The sequence below is a fragment of the Saimiri boliviensis genome, chromosome 14 (assembly GCF_048565385.1).
Source record: "Saimiri boliviensis isolate mSaiBol1 chromosome 14, mSaiBol1.pri, whole genome shotgun sequence".
Lineage (NCBI taxonomy): Eukaryota > Metazoa > Chordata > Mammalia > Primates > Cebidae > Saimiri > Saimiri boliviensis.
In genome coordinates, this window is record NC_133462.1 from 11,071,100 (window position 1) to 11,085,308 (window position 14,209).

Sequence of the window (14,209 nt, forward strand, 5' to 3'; positions counted from 1 at the left end):
TGAGGAGTAGGAGGCACATTTTGTGCACTTTAAACCTTGTGGACACCCAGATGTCTCCCTCTATCCTCTGGAACTACAAAGATTTAGTTTGTTCCCTCTTCTGCTTACTATACCTACTCCTAAATTATTCAAATATTTAAATAAAACTAATTCAAACAGGACTTCAAAATAGAAGTTTGGGGAAAAATTTAATAGTTTAAATATCAAATAAATTTTAACCTTATTAAAATGTTTTTGGCCTATAAGAGGGAACACATAACCAGTTTCATAGCCATTCCTGACTTCGACCAACGGATCCTTTCTCTTTCTCTTTTTTTTTTGAGATGGAGTCTTGCTCTGTTGTCCAGGCTGGAGTGCAGCAGTGCAATCTCAGCTCAATGCAATTTCTGCCTCCCAGGTTCAAGCAATTCTCCTGCTTTAGCCTCCCAAGCAGCTGGGATTACAGGCACCTGCCACCATGCCTGGCTATTTTTTGTGTGTGTTTTTAGTAGAGACAGGGTTTCACCATGTTGGATAGGCTAGCTTTCAACTCCTGGCCTCAAATGATCCACCCACCTCAGCCCCACAACAGGCATGAGCCACCGTGCCTGGCCCACTCCTTTCTCTTAAAACAAGCACACCTTAGGGGCTGGTGGGGAACTTTGTTCACAGAGAACCAGGAGTTCAACTCTATCTACTGACCATGCAGTAGTAGACTTTAATTCTCTTCATCTCTGGGCTGAGATCACACTATGGGAAAACATTCTGGAAAGTGTAAAGTCGGTCAGAGAAGGCAGTAGAGAGCAGAGACTCCGGGCCAGACTGCTTTGGATATTGACAAGCCATGTGACCTTGGTCAAGTCCCCTCTCTGGAACCTCAGTTCTCCATCTAGAAGGTGAGATACCACCTACCCCAGAGGGTTATTTTGAAGACAGTATGAGGTAACATTTTGTACTCTTCTGATACGTAACAAACAGATCACTGTTAGTACTTCGTAATATTATTAGTAATTAATTTGATTGTTCTCTAAGAAAGGGTGAATGCCTTACCTTCAAAGGTACTAGAGTCCAACAGATGTTACCATGACTAATTTCTTGCCTTTCAGCTCAATTTTTCCTTCATTTGTTTATACCATACTACGAAAAAAAAACCTTGTTTAATCTTTTCTTCCCCTGAATCAGAAAGAGTAAGATCACCGTAGAAAGCTTGGGAAAATTCAAAAAAAAGTTATAATCACCCATAATCTTACAACAGAGAGTTAAGTAACAACACTTCAGCATATTTCTTCCACTTTTGCACATATATTTTTAAATAACTGGACTCATGCTGTTTATAGTTCTATATCCTACTTTTTCCCATATTTAATTTTATTTTGTGTGCACTTTCTCATGTCAAGCATTCTCAAAAACATACTTCTTAAAATGACTCCATAACCTTTACATAAAGCAAACCATTCCCCTAAGGTAAAAACATTTAGATTGTTTCACTTTTTTTCTTTAATTTATAAGCATCTCTATAGTTAACATAATTAACATCTCTTTTGTATATAATCTTGACTCACATCTCTATTTCTGGGTCCCTACAGAGTCTTTTTTTTTTTTTTTTTTAAGAGACAGTCTTGCTCTGTCGCCCAGACCAGAATGGAGTGGCACGATCAGATCTCTCACTGTACAACCTCTGCCTTCCGGGCCTCATCCTCCCGAGTAACTGGGATTACAGATACCAGCCACCAAGCCCGGCTAATTTTTAATTTTTGGTAGAGGCACAGTTTCATCATGTTGGCCAGGTTGATCTCAAACAACGGACCTCAGGTGATCTGCCCACCTAGACCTCTCAAAGGGCTGGGATTACAGGCATGAGCCACAGCACCCAGCCTCCATAGATTCTTATAAATAGATCAAGGATTCTGTGTGTCTTAAAACATTGCTAGGGCCGGGCACGGTGGCTCAAGCCTGTAATCCCAGCACTTTGGGAGGCTGAGGTGGGTGGATCACGAGGTCAAGAGATCGAGACCATCCTGGTCAACATGGTGAAACCCCCCCCCTACTAAAAATACAAAAAATCAGCTGGGCATGGTGACGTGTGCCTGTAATCCCAGCTACTCAGGAGGCTGAGGCAGGAGAATTGCCTGAACCCAGGAGGCGGAGGTTGCGGTGAGCCGAGATTGCGCCATTGCACTCCAGCCTGGGTAACAAGAGCGAAACTCCGTCTAAAAAAAAAAGAAAAGAAAAGAAAGGGCCGGGCGCGGTGGCTCAAGCCTGTAATCCCAGCACTTTGGGAGGCCGAGGCGGGTGGATCACGAGGTCAAGAGAGCGAGACCATCCTGGTCAACATGGTGAAACCCCATCTCTACTAAAAATACAAAAAATTAGCTGGGCACGGCGGTGCGTGCCTGTAATCCCAGCTACTCAGGAGGCTGAGGCAGGAGAATTGCCTGAACCCAGGAGGCGGAGGTTGCGGTGAGCCGAGATCGCGCCATTGCACTCTAGCCTGGGTAACAAGAGTGAAACTCCGTCTCAAAAAAAAAAAAGAAAAGAAAGAAAGAAAGAAAACTTCTCAAAGGTAAGGCTGTGGAAAAGTGTTTAACTTACTCCAACCTCAAAAAAAAAAAAAACAAAAACATTGCTGGGCAGGTGTAGTGGCTCATGCAAGTAATCTCAGCACTTTGGGAGGCCAAGCCAGGTGGATCACATGTGGTTAGTAGTTCGAGACCAGCCTGGCCAACATACTGAAACCACATCTCTACTAAAAATACAAAAATTAGCTGGGCATGGTGGCACGCATTAGTAATCCCAGCTACTCCGGAGGCTGAGGCAAAATTGTCTGAACCTGGAAGGCAGAGGTTGTAATGAGCTGAGATATACACTTCAGCCTGGGTGACCAAGTGAGACTCCATCTCAAAAAACAAGCAAACAAAACATTGCCAAACTACTTTCCAGAAAGTTCACACCAGTTTACCGGCCTGATGGCAGTTTCAATACCAGTCCCATTTCACTCTCACCAGCAGTGACCACAATTTTTTTTTAATTTCCAGCAAACAGAGACCAAAATAATCTGGAATTACAACACAAGTAGAAAAGATCTGTTGTTAAAAGAATGCTATCACACTTGTGATAATTTATAGACAATGAAATCACTGTTATCCCATTCTTTATCAGGTATGTGACCTTGCCCAGACAGGTAAAGTTGGAAATATCCTAGGTGGGCCGGGCTTGGTGTCTCACACCTGTAATCCCAACATTTTGGGAGGCCAAGGTGGGTGGATCACCTGAGGCCAGGAGTTTAAGACCAGCCTGATCCAACTTAGTGAAACTCTGTCTCTACTAAAAATACAAAAATTAGCCAGGTGTGCTGGTGGGCGCCTGTAATCCCTCCTACTCGACAGCCTGAGGTGGGAGAATCACGTGAACCCAGGAGGTGGAGGTTGCAGTGAGCCAAGATTGCACCACTGCATATCAGCCTGGGCGACAGAGTGAGACTCCATCTCAAAGAATAAAAAAGAAATATCCTGGCCGGGCACGGTGGCTCAAGCCTGTAATCCCAGCACTTTGGGAGGCCGAGACCAGTGGATCACGAGGTCAGGAGATCAAGACCATCCCGGTCAACATGGTGAAACCCCGTCTCTACTAAAAATACAAAAAAGTTAGCTGGGCATGGTGGTGCGTGCCTGTAATCCCAGCTGCTCAGGAGGCTGAGGCAGGAGAATTGCCTGAACCCAGGAGGCGGAGGTTGCGGTGAGCGGAGATCGCGCCATTGCACTCCAGCCTGGGTAACAAGAGTGAAACTCCGTCTCAAAAAAAAAAAAAAAAAAAAGAAATATCCTGCATGTTCACATTTATATATTAAACAGAAAGTAATAATTGAAGTGCCGTATACAGAGACTCTCAAATAATTTTCAGTGTAGTAAGAACTACATAAGAAAGGGAATTATGCCCCTTCACATGAAAAAGCGGCTGAACAACGTGCAAAAAATTCAGAAATGTACATTAAGACTTATGTAGATCTAGAATGTAGATTATACCTTAATTTTTTTTTGAGATGGAGTTTCCTTCTTGTCGCCCAGTCTGGAATGCAATGGCATGATCTCGGCTCACCATAACCGGTTCAAGTGATCTCCTGCCTCAGTCTCCCGAGTACCTGGGATTACAGGCATGCACCACCACACCGAGCTAATTTTGTATTTTTAATACAGACAGGATTTCTCCATGTTGGTCAGGCTGGTCTTGAACTCTCGACCTCGGCCGATCCTCTGCCTCAGCCTTCCACAGTGCTGGGATTACAGATGTGAGCCACTGTTGCCAGTCTATACCTTAATTTTCTTTTTTTTTTTTCTTTTGAGACAGAGTCTTCTCTGTCACCCAGGCTGGAGGGCAATGGCATGCTCTTGGCTCAACGCAACCTCCACCTCCTGGGTTCAAGCAATTCTCCTGCCTCAGCCTCCCAAGTAGCTGGGATTACAGGTGTGAGCCACCATGCCTGCCTAATTTTTCTATTTTTTTTAAGTAGAGATGGGGTTTCACCATGTTGGTCAGGCTGGTCTTGAACCCCTGACCTCATGATCCACCCGCCTCAGCCTCCCAAAGTGCTAGGATTACAGGATGAGCCACCGTGCCCGGCTATACCTTGATTTTCTAAGAAAAAACTTAAAAGAGGATTTATACGGAAGAATATGTATATACCTTGTATATACATAAGACCAAATCACAACTGCTTTAGCTAATGCTGCTATTTTTTAAGGCTTTGTGGTTATTGAGTGACTACTACTAGGTACATGCCAACAGCCAAGATCCACTTCACAGCAGTCAGGAGTCTTTTTCCCTTTTTCCTCATTTATCAAAGATTTTATCTACATTCCTCAACTGACTGACCAATCAGAGGAAGAAATTTCTTCTATGTTGGCAGCATTAAAAAAATTATACAGTGGGCCGGGCGCGGTGGCTCCCAGCACTTTGGGAGGCCGAGGCGGGTGGATCACAAGGTCGAGAGATTGAGACCAACCTGGTCAACATGGTGAAACCCCGTCTCTACTAAAAATACAAAAAATTAGCTGGGCATGGTGGCGCGTGCCTATAATCCCAGCTACTCAGGAAGCTGAGGCAGGAGAATTGCCTGAACCCAGGAGGCGGAGGTTGTGGTGAGCCGAGATCGTGCCATTGCACTCCAGCCTGGGTAACAAGAGCGAAACTCCATCTCAAAAAAAAAAAAAAAAAAAAAATTATACAGTGATTTCAGGCCATTAAAAAGGTTACATGAAAGGAGCATCCACCAGCCTCTAACCTACAAAGTTAACAGGCATTTTTGAAAAATAAGGACCTAATGATACATTTTATCACCAATCATTTAGGTATGCTATTCCCAGTGAAATAATTCCCTTGAAGTGAAAGCTACTCTAGCAGAAGATACAGATTTCAAGAATCTAATAATCTTGTATTAATGCAGTGCTGACTTTCATTTGTACACAATCAATTTGTTACTGAACAAAGAACTCTTTTTAATTGCCCATAGCAATTAATGGTAATCATTTTCCTTTGTCTCATTCCTAAGTAGTGCAGGCTGCAAAAGATAAAGTCACAGTTTTGACCTTTTTTTAAATGAAAATGGGGAATAAGTACAATGAAATTACACACACACACACACACACACACACGCACACAATGCAAATATATATAGAGATGTACACACATATACACACACATATATATAATTTTTTTTTTTTTTTTGAGACAAGGTCTTATGACATTGCCCAGGCAGGACTGCAGCGGCGCAATCATGGCTCACTGGAGCCTTAACCTCTGGGGGTTAGTTGTTTAGATGATCTGTCCACCTTGGCCTCCCAAAGATTATAGGCGTGAGCCACCATGCCTGGCCAAGTATATATATACACCTCAGGAGGCTATTAGCTGTAACTAACCAGCATACTTTTACACTAACTTTTTTTTAATGCAAAAAGTTACTAAAATAAAGTATCATGGCCAGCTTGGTGGTCACACCTGTAATCCCAGCACTTTGGGAAGCCAAGGTGGGTGGATCACATGAGGTCAGGAGTTCGAGATCAGCCTGGCCAACATGGTGAAACCCCATCTCTACTAAAAATACAAAAAACTAGCCAGGCGTGGTGGCAGTGCCTGTAATCCCATCTACTTGGGAGGCTGAGGCAAGAGAATCACTTAAACCTGGGAGACAGACGTTGCAGTGAGCTGAGATTGCGCCACTGCACTCCAGCCTGAGTGACACAGCAAGACTACATCTCAAAAAAAAAAAAAAAAGTATCACAGTGAGCTCCACATAAATAACTCAAGAGGAAAAATGTATTTCTATCTGTATGTTTCTTTTTAAAATTATTTTTAAATTGTAAATTGACAAATTGTAGTTGAATATATTCTATCTATATATTTTTAGTTGCCTAAAGAAAATCTCTCAATCTGTAGCTACCCAAATACTTTTCTACTTGCTGAAAAAAATGTAGATTGAAGCAGTCATTACATGACCAAACATCTCTATCTTCTTCCTGTTAGACTAGTTTACTTACACCTAGTTTTGTTACACCTGTGTTTGAATCCAGGTCAGAAATAAAATGCTTAACTTTTCCAAAATACTGGCTAAAAGGCAAGCCAGTACTTGTGGCATAGATTCTTTCCAAAATACTGTGATATGGAACCTACTGTGTGCTCAAATCTCTGAGTATGAAAATCTTCAAGACTATTAATACAGGACTGTGTCCCAAGAAGCCAGACATTAACCAGAAGAGGCTATTCAACATGTACTTCCCTTCACCCTATATAGTAAATTGTTTACAACTGACTAGAAACTCCTTAAGGTGATGAACTATGCTTATTCTTATACTGAGAGAGGCAATGTAGGCAATTAAACACAAACTTTGAAATCAGACAGATCTGGATTCTTAACACTGCTTTACTACTTATTAACTGTGTCATCATGATCAAGAAGTATGCAGATTAAAGGCTGACCAGGGCCAGGCATGGTGGCTTACGCCTGTAATCCTAGCACTTTAGGAGGCTGAGGCGGGTGGATCACCTGAGGTCAGGAGTTCAAGGCCAGCCTGGCCAACACGGCAAAACCCTGTCTCTACTAAAAATATAAAAATTAGATGGGCATGGTGGGCATGTGCCTTTAATCCCAGCTACTCGGGAGGCTGAGGCACGAGAATTGCTAGAACCCAGGAGGTGGAGGTTGCAGTGAGATGAGATTGCACCACTGTACTCCAGCCTGGACGACAGAGCCAGACTTTGTCCTGGGGGAAAAAATAAATAAAAATAAGTAATTTTTTTTAAAAGGCTGACCAGGAAATCATGCCCTCTAAGCATTTAAAGCCTGCAAATGGCCACTACAGTTGGTACAAACATGTCAAAAAAAAAAAAAAAAAAAAAAAAAAAGACTTTGGCACCTGCTTATCTTCTATCAACACGGATGTAATGGGGGCCTACCAAGTACAAGGTGTTTTGCTAGGTGTGGTGGGAAATCAAAGAGAGACTCCTCATCCTCAGGAGTTTACTATCTAGAGAGAGATGACAATCAAGTATTAGCCACAAAATAAGGCAGAATGGGAACCAACCAGTATAATCCCTTCATTTTTCAAATGAAGGAACTGCAGTCCAGAGAAATGAAAATGATTTGGCTAGTCACACAGCTAGTAAATGGCAGGGCGAGGGCTAGGACCCAGGTTTTTTCAATGGTCTTTACATCACAGGAGCTGCCTCTCAACTGTTCAAATTCAATCACTGATTTAATACAGTGTCCAGGACAAGGACATCTTCCAAGTAAGAATGCAGAGATATTAGGAGAGCAAAAGAGGCAGGAAATACCTACAGATATAGAATACAACAGTCACAACTGCTGCAAAGTGCATAAAAAGAAAATGTTTGTTTCAATAAAGGAAGATGAGAGAGACAGGCAAGTCTGGCTATTTTCAACTGAAATAAATCTTACTTTCCTGTAATGATGCTTCATGGCTGAAAGTATCTGGTTCTCTGCTAACATATCAACTTCATAGGATTTCTCTATAGCAGGGAAGCAAATAAATGAAAATTGGATTGACAGATGCCAAAAGTTATCTTCAAGAATTCTTCAAAGATGAAGCCTGATAAAGCGTTGTATAAAATGTTAAACAGAAATAAACTTTTGGGAAGATGAACATGAATTATTTGTTTGCATTTCTTAATACCAGCAATACAAGTGCTATTCAGACCATTGCTATTTGAAAGCCTAGGTCAACAATGACTCAGCTTGAAAAATTCCATATTGTTTTTAAAAGAGGTATATGGTTTTAGCTATGCAGCTAATATAATCTGGATAACCCCATCCTCCTAAATTATAAAGTAATTTCCATGTGAATGCTTGAAAAACAGGTAGTGTTTATTTTATATCTGAAAAAGTATACAACAAAGGTAATTCAGTTCATATTACTGCATCTCCCGGGGAAAGAGCACCCTATCCAGACTCTGGGTTACAGGACTTGACGACAGGCAGTAGGGCTTGGCAGGTGAGGGAGGAATCAAACAGCAGCAGCAACAGGAGCTTAGTCCCAAGTCCCAGCTCTAACTTGGTAAGTGACCCAGAACAACAAGCATCTACAATCAGACCTGGACAGCACACTAGACTTCAGAGTAGGAAGATAAAGCCCAGAGAGGTAAAGCAATTTGTTCAAGGTTCTAACTAATTAGAACAAGGGCTAGATCAGAAGGCAGGTCCCTGCCCTTATGTTAAGTCTAGCACTTTGCTGTGGCAGGAAGCCTGTCACAATGCCCTATACCAGCCTTCCATTTCTCCATCTGTAAATGAGGAGGCTGGACTAGGCACTGATTTTCACACTGAGTTCCAATGAACCAAGGCATCAAAGGAGGTACGTCTGCTAGTCACCTTCTCTCTTCACTCAAAGAATCTCAATTTAACCTATTTCATATATCATGAAAAAGCAATTTTACCAAATGGACTACATGGATAGTGCTGTGATGAATAATAAGAAAATTTTTTTAAAAAGTAAAAAACAGGCCAGGCACACTAGTTCACACCTGTAAGCTCAGCACTTTGGGAGGCTGAGGCAGGTGGATCACTTGAGATCAGGAGTTCAAGACCAGCCTGGCCAACATTGTGAAACCATATCTCTATTAAAAATACAAAAATTAGGTTGGAGTGGTGACACATGCCTCTAATCCCAGGTACTCAGGAGACTGAGGGAGGAGAATTGCTTGAACCTGGGAAGCGGAGGTTGCAGTGAGCCAAGATCGCGCCACTGTACTCCAACCTGGGTGACAAGAGAGAAACTCCATCTCAAAAAAACAAAAAAGCCACGATGACTGTGTAAATCAAGACACTGTTTAGACTGCCAGGTGATGACTCACAATAGTCATAGCAGATCACAGGAAGACGCTGATGGGGGTCTAATACCTCTCAGGAGACCACAGTGGACCAAAGATGAGAAGCAGACCAGACTAGATGGAGAAGAATCACCACTCCCACCTTTTCAATCTCCAGCTATATTGACCTGACGCATCACCTCCTCACATGCAGACTCACCAAACATCTATTAGGCTATGGTGTACTGTCACCTGTGCAGCCCTCACCCTCTCCCAGGCTGCGTCCTTTGCCAAAAGTCACCATCAGGGCCATGGATCTGCCCATGAATCTGCACATGGACAACTTCTTCCAACTTCTTCTCATCTGAATTAAGAAGAATGAATATTTTCTGATTTGTCATTATCCTAAATGCGTCGACCGTCATCACGCCAAGGAAAATGGGGGGCAAGTAAAAGGGCGGGGGGTGGGGGAGAAGACATGGCCAAAAAAAGATTGGTTGAAAACAAGATGATGGAAGTGAGGAACTTTGATCAGATCAGTTTCTAAAAGTCTTTACAAAGATTTTCTAGGCAGGGCAAGAGCCCTTGAAAACATGTTACTACGTTGAAAGCAGTTGTCTACCGCCATCTCCTGCTCCAGCCCCCTACTCCAAATGGCACATTAACTGTGCCAGAAGGCCAACAATACCACCTCACACTTCTGTAGCATCCAATCCATCAGGAAAGCAAATGTCAACGCTGGGGCTGGGGCCTCTGCTAACCTCAGAGAAATCTGACAGTCTTTAAGAACACCAGTTACCAGTTTAGGTAGAAAAATCAGCTCTTTCTTCTGCCTCCTTTCTCCCCTATTATGTAAACTTAGGCTTAGGGCATGCAGGACCTTTTTATGTTGCCAATGATACTAAAACTCTGGGACACACATTTAAGCAGTACTGCATACACCGTTGTTTTTATTCTTAATTATCTGTCACTTCCACATTAAGAATAAAAAACAGCTATTGATATCAACATGGGTTACACAAACACTAAGATAAATTCAGAGAATTAATCATGATACACAAGGCTAGAGATTCACCAACGAAAATGAACCAAAAATCTTTGGTAAGTCAATAATGGTGAAAGCCCATGCTATACACAGATTATTAAAATTACCAGATTCTGTCAGAAACATTTTAAAAAGTTCAAGGAGCCACAGAGATCTACTATCAGCCCTCTTCACTGTCTCATATACAAATGCCCTAGCATTTGATGAGTGAATGGTCCAACTCTGTATATGACAGTGAATGCTTTTTATTTCAAATGTGTCCACACAGAATCATTTCTAAATAAGTGCTAAAATAAACAAAGTTTGATCATAGCTCAGTTAAGAAAGTCCTTCCAGTAAATGCTCCTTCACAGCTGGATGGGTACTTTAATATACAATTGCCCTCAGCCACAGCAGGGGGAAAAAAAATCAGGCTTTTGATTTACTTAAGAAATAAAATAAATAAACCTAGAATATACAAAAGATCCCCTCTCCCAAGTTAAGGAAGAAAATGGTTAGATGGATTTTCTGTAAAAACCACCTCTACCCCTGAATGAACTTCCTACATGAGCTGGGCTTTTTTGAGTGACCTGAATGAACTTCCTAAACCCCAGCCCAACCATATAGTCAGTAAAGAAAATAGCTCAGGAATAGTAGCTAAGACAAATTTCTCAGATATTAAGACTAAAAATCCAATCACCTCCGCCAGTTCCTGGCACCCCTTTCTAACTCTACCAAATCAGGTCACTCAAAAAGCTTAAGGAACGTCAGGGCCCACCCACACACCCCTTGTACACCAGTGAGCCCCAGAATCTAGCACGGATCTGCCCAGAGGCACTCAGCTCCTGTGGCAGGGAGTGCCTGCAATACCAGCGGGCAGAAATCTGAGTGACACTTGGCACTCTCTCTTTCAACAAACAACCGCAAAGTGCTTTCCAAACCCAAGCCCTCACCATTTTGAAGACCAGTACACTGGAGCCTTCCCATGGGCAGAGGTGGAAAAGAAATAAGCCCACCTTCCCATCCCCTCCCCCAAGGCCACGCTGTAAACCAGAAGCCATTAGGGAAGGCAAGTGGCTTCCCCCTAGGTCCAAGTGTGGTCCTAACCCCTGGCGGGATCTGGAGAATTTGGGAACTGGCATACTGGCATTTCCCCAGCAGAGGAGAAACAAAATGACTTGGTAACTGGGAAGAAAAAATAAAAAATAAAAAAGTACACTCCTGGGGTGCTGGCTTAAGAGGTGGAAGGGGAGAGAGGGTACTGGATGCAACGGCTCAGAGAAGGAAAGAGGGAAAGTGAGAACGAGTAGAAAGATCTGTGAACAGCTGCATTCCCCTTTTCCAAAGGACACAAAGCTGCAAAGCCCAGAGAACGGAAGGGGGAGAGCAAACAGAGCAGAGGAAAGAAAATGGGGCAATGGAAACAGAGCGACCTCCCTCCACACTACCAACCCTGGCAGAAGTGGGAGAAATGGGGGAGACCATCCCAGACTCCAGAGAGCAGTAACAATCAACCAACCCTCACCTATTTACCCAGCTCTTCCAAGATCCCCGGGGATAGAACCCTCAGGGTTAGGGTGCAGAGAGAAAATCTGCAATCTCAGAGCCTGGAGAACCTAAGGCTCAATCTGGCCCCTTGGCCTCTGCAGCGGAGGGCTGGAGAACAGAGAAAGACAAGCCTGAAAGGGGAAGTGCTCAATGAGGACTGGGTGGGCAACGGGTGGTGAGAAGCAGGTCTGATAGCAACTACACGGGAAGAGGAGTCTGGCAGGATACAAGGGGAAAGAAAAAAAAGGTGAGGAAGGTAACAAGTCAAGGAGGAACAGAATTGGAAAAGGGATATCAAAGGGGAGTCAGAATCTATCACAGCGCTGAGGCAGCCCCAAAAGGGCGGTGGGGGGGGGCGGGGGGATACATAGGAAAGGATGATTAAGAAGACATCTTAATGTCAGAATTAGAGTAAGAACTCAAGAAAAGGCAGGGCAGTGGAGGGTGGGCAAATAAAGCAGACAGTGAAGGTTGAGGGCTGAATCAAAATGGTGAGGGGAAGAGAATGCCATGTGGAAAACTCAAGACTTGGGAGAGAACAGAGGGGGGACACGGTGACAAGAAACCCAGTGTTAAAGGACCGCTCCGGCAATACAGAAGTGAAAAAAGGATCTAAAAATGTGCGGGCAAGTGGACAGCTCCGAAAGGGGCAGAGCTGGGGAGGCAAACACTAAATAAAGAGTATGGAACAGAATTTTTAATAAAACAAGAGGAGAAAGTGCAGGTGCAAAAAGGTTGGGGGTGGGTAGGCAGGTCTGTGAGATGCAGAACGGGAAGGGGATGGGGGACCAGCCCGAGAGTTACCAGGGCTACATTGAGATTAAAGGGCACGCACGGCTAAGGGCCAAAACGGGGAGGAGAGGGCTTGAGGCAAAGGGGACAGGAAGCAGTTTTTAGGCAGAGAACTGAAGGAGAGACAGGCCAAAGAAAGGAGAGAAGCAAATGAATGCAGCAGCTCAGAGGAGTGCCAAAAAGGAGGTGGGGAGGAGAGGAAACCTCCAAGAGAACACTGGGGCTGAAACTGAAGGCAGGCTGAGTTGGGGAGAGATCAGTTAAGTGAATGGCAGAAATGGAAGACCCGCAGAGTCAGAGAAGGGGGAGGAGGCTGCTCCCCGGGAAGGCAAAGTCAGAAAGCAAGCAGGTGAGGGGAACGCAGCAAGATCTGAGGTCCGGCAAGGGGCAGAGCTGAGAGGCAGAAAGGTGCGGAAGAGAGGACAGGGTCTGAATGGCAAACGGGAGCAAGGGCTGAGAGTGGAGGCGGCAAGCACGGTGCAGCCAAGTCCGAGGGGATCCAGGGACTGCACTGGGGCACGGACGGGTCAGAAAGGCAGCCGAGGGGCATTCCGGGGTGCAGCACGCTGAGAGGGCAGAAACAGAAATGCGAGCAGTAGGGCCCACGAGGGAAGGGGATTAAGTCCAAGGGGAAGACCTGGCAGTGCTTAGCCGAACAGTGGTCTCTGATGGATCTCCAAGGGGTTAGAACCGCAGGTCCTAAAGGGACAGCTCCCAAGGTACAACAGATTCTGAGACAGTAATAATAGCATAGCAGGTAGGTCAAAGAAGGGGCCGAGGACAGATGTGAAGGGTGTTGAGAACAGAATCGAGAAGAGGCAGAAGGGTCGAGGATCTCGAAAGTGGTAGCCACAATTAAGGGATGCAGAATGGTCAGTGAGGAGAAGGTGGGTGCCAGTGCAGAGCCCGGGAAGAGCGAAGGGCATCACGGAGGGGCGGAAAAGAGAAGGGGGGCGCAGAATTGGGAGCCGGCTGGCTGAAGTCGGGGAGGCTGCGAGGCAGACACCGAGATCCCAACGGGTCGGGGGTGGGGGCGGCGGCGGGGACAGCAAAGCTGGGCGGGCAGGGGCAAGTCCAAAGGGCAGGAGGGCCCCACGGGCCGGGCCGACGCGCGAAGCGTCCGGGACCGCGGGGCCCGGGGGACTGGGGGGCCGCTCCTCCCCTCCCCCTCCAGCTCCTCCATTGTTCGCGGGCTCCGGGCCCCGCCGTCCCCGCCTCCCCCTGGACCCCGCAGCGGGGCGGCGCCCGGCCTCGCCGCCCGGGGCCCGCGAGCTCGCGCACTCACCAGCTGGGCGCCCTCAGCGCGGCCCCGGCCTCAAGGATCCCGGCAGCGGCGACGGGGGCCCCGGCGCCATGTTCCCCTGCTCCTAGTCCAGCAGCGGCCGAGGCGGCGGCGGCGGCTCCGGCGGCGGGGGGCCGGGCGGACCCTCCCTCGCGGGCTCCCTCCTCCGCCTCCTCCACCTCCTCCTCCCGCCGCGCCGCGGCTCTCCCTCGGGGCGGGGGGCGGGGAGGGGAAGGGGGGAGGGGCGGGAACCAGGGGGAGGGCGGACC

At 45.7% G+C, this 14,209-nt stretch overlaps 1 protein-coding gene across 2 annotated transcripts in view; it reads right to left on the reverse strand.

Annotated features, from left to right (window-relative positions):
- The window catches only part of ARHGAP35 (Rho GTPase activating protein 35), a 144,164-nt gene extending 129,955 nt beyond the window's left edge, over nucleotides 1-14,209 (reverse strand). For both annotated transcript variants that reach the window (XM_039465872.2, XM_039465871.2), the window contains exon 1: nucleotides 13,944-14,209. The gene's annotated coding sequence lies outside the window, so the exon portion shown is untranslated. The remainder of the gene's footprint in view (nucleotides 1-13,943) is intronic.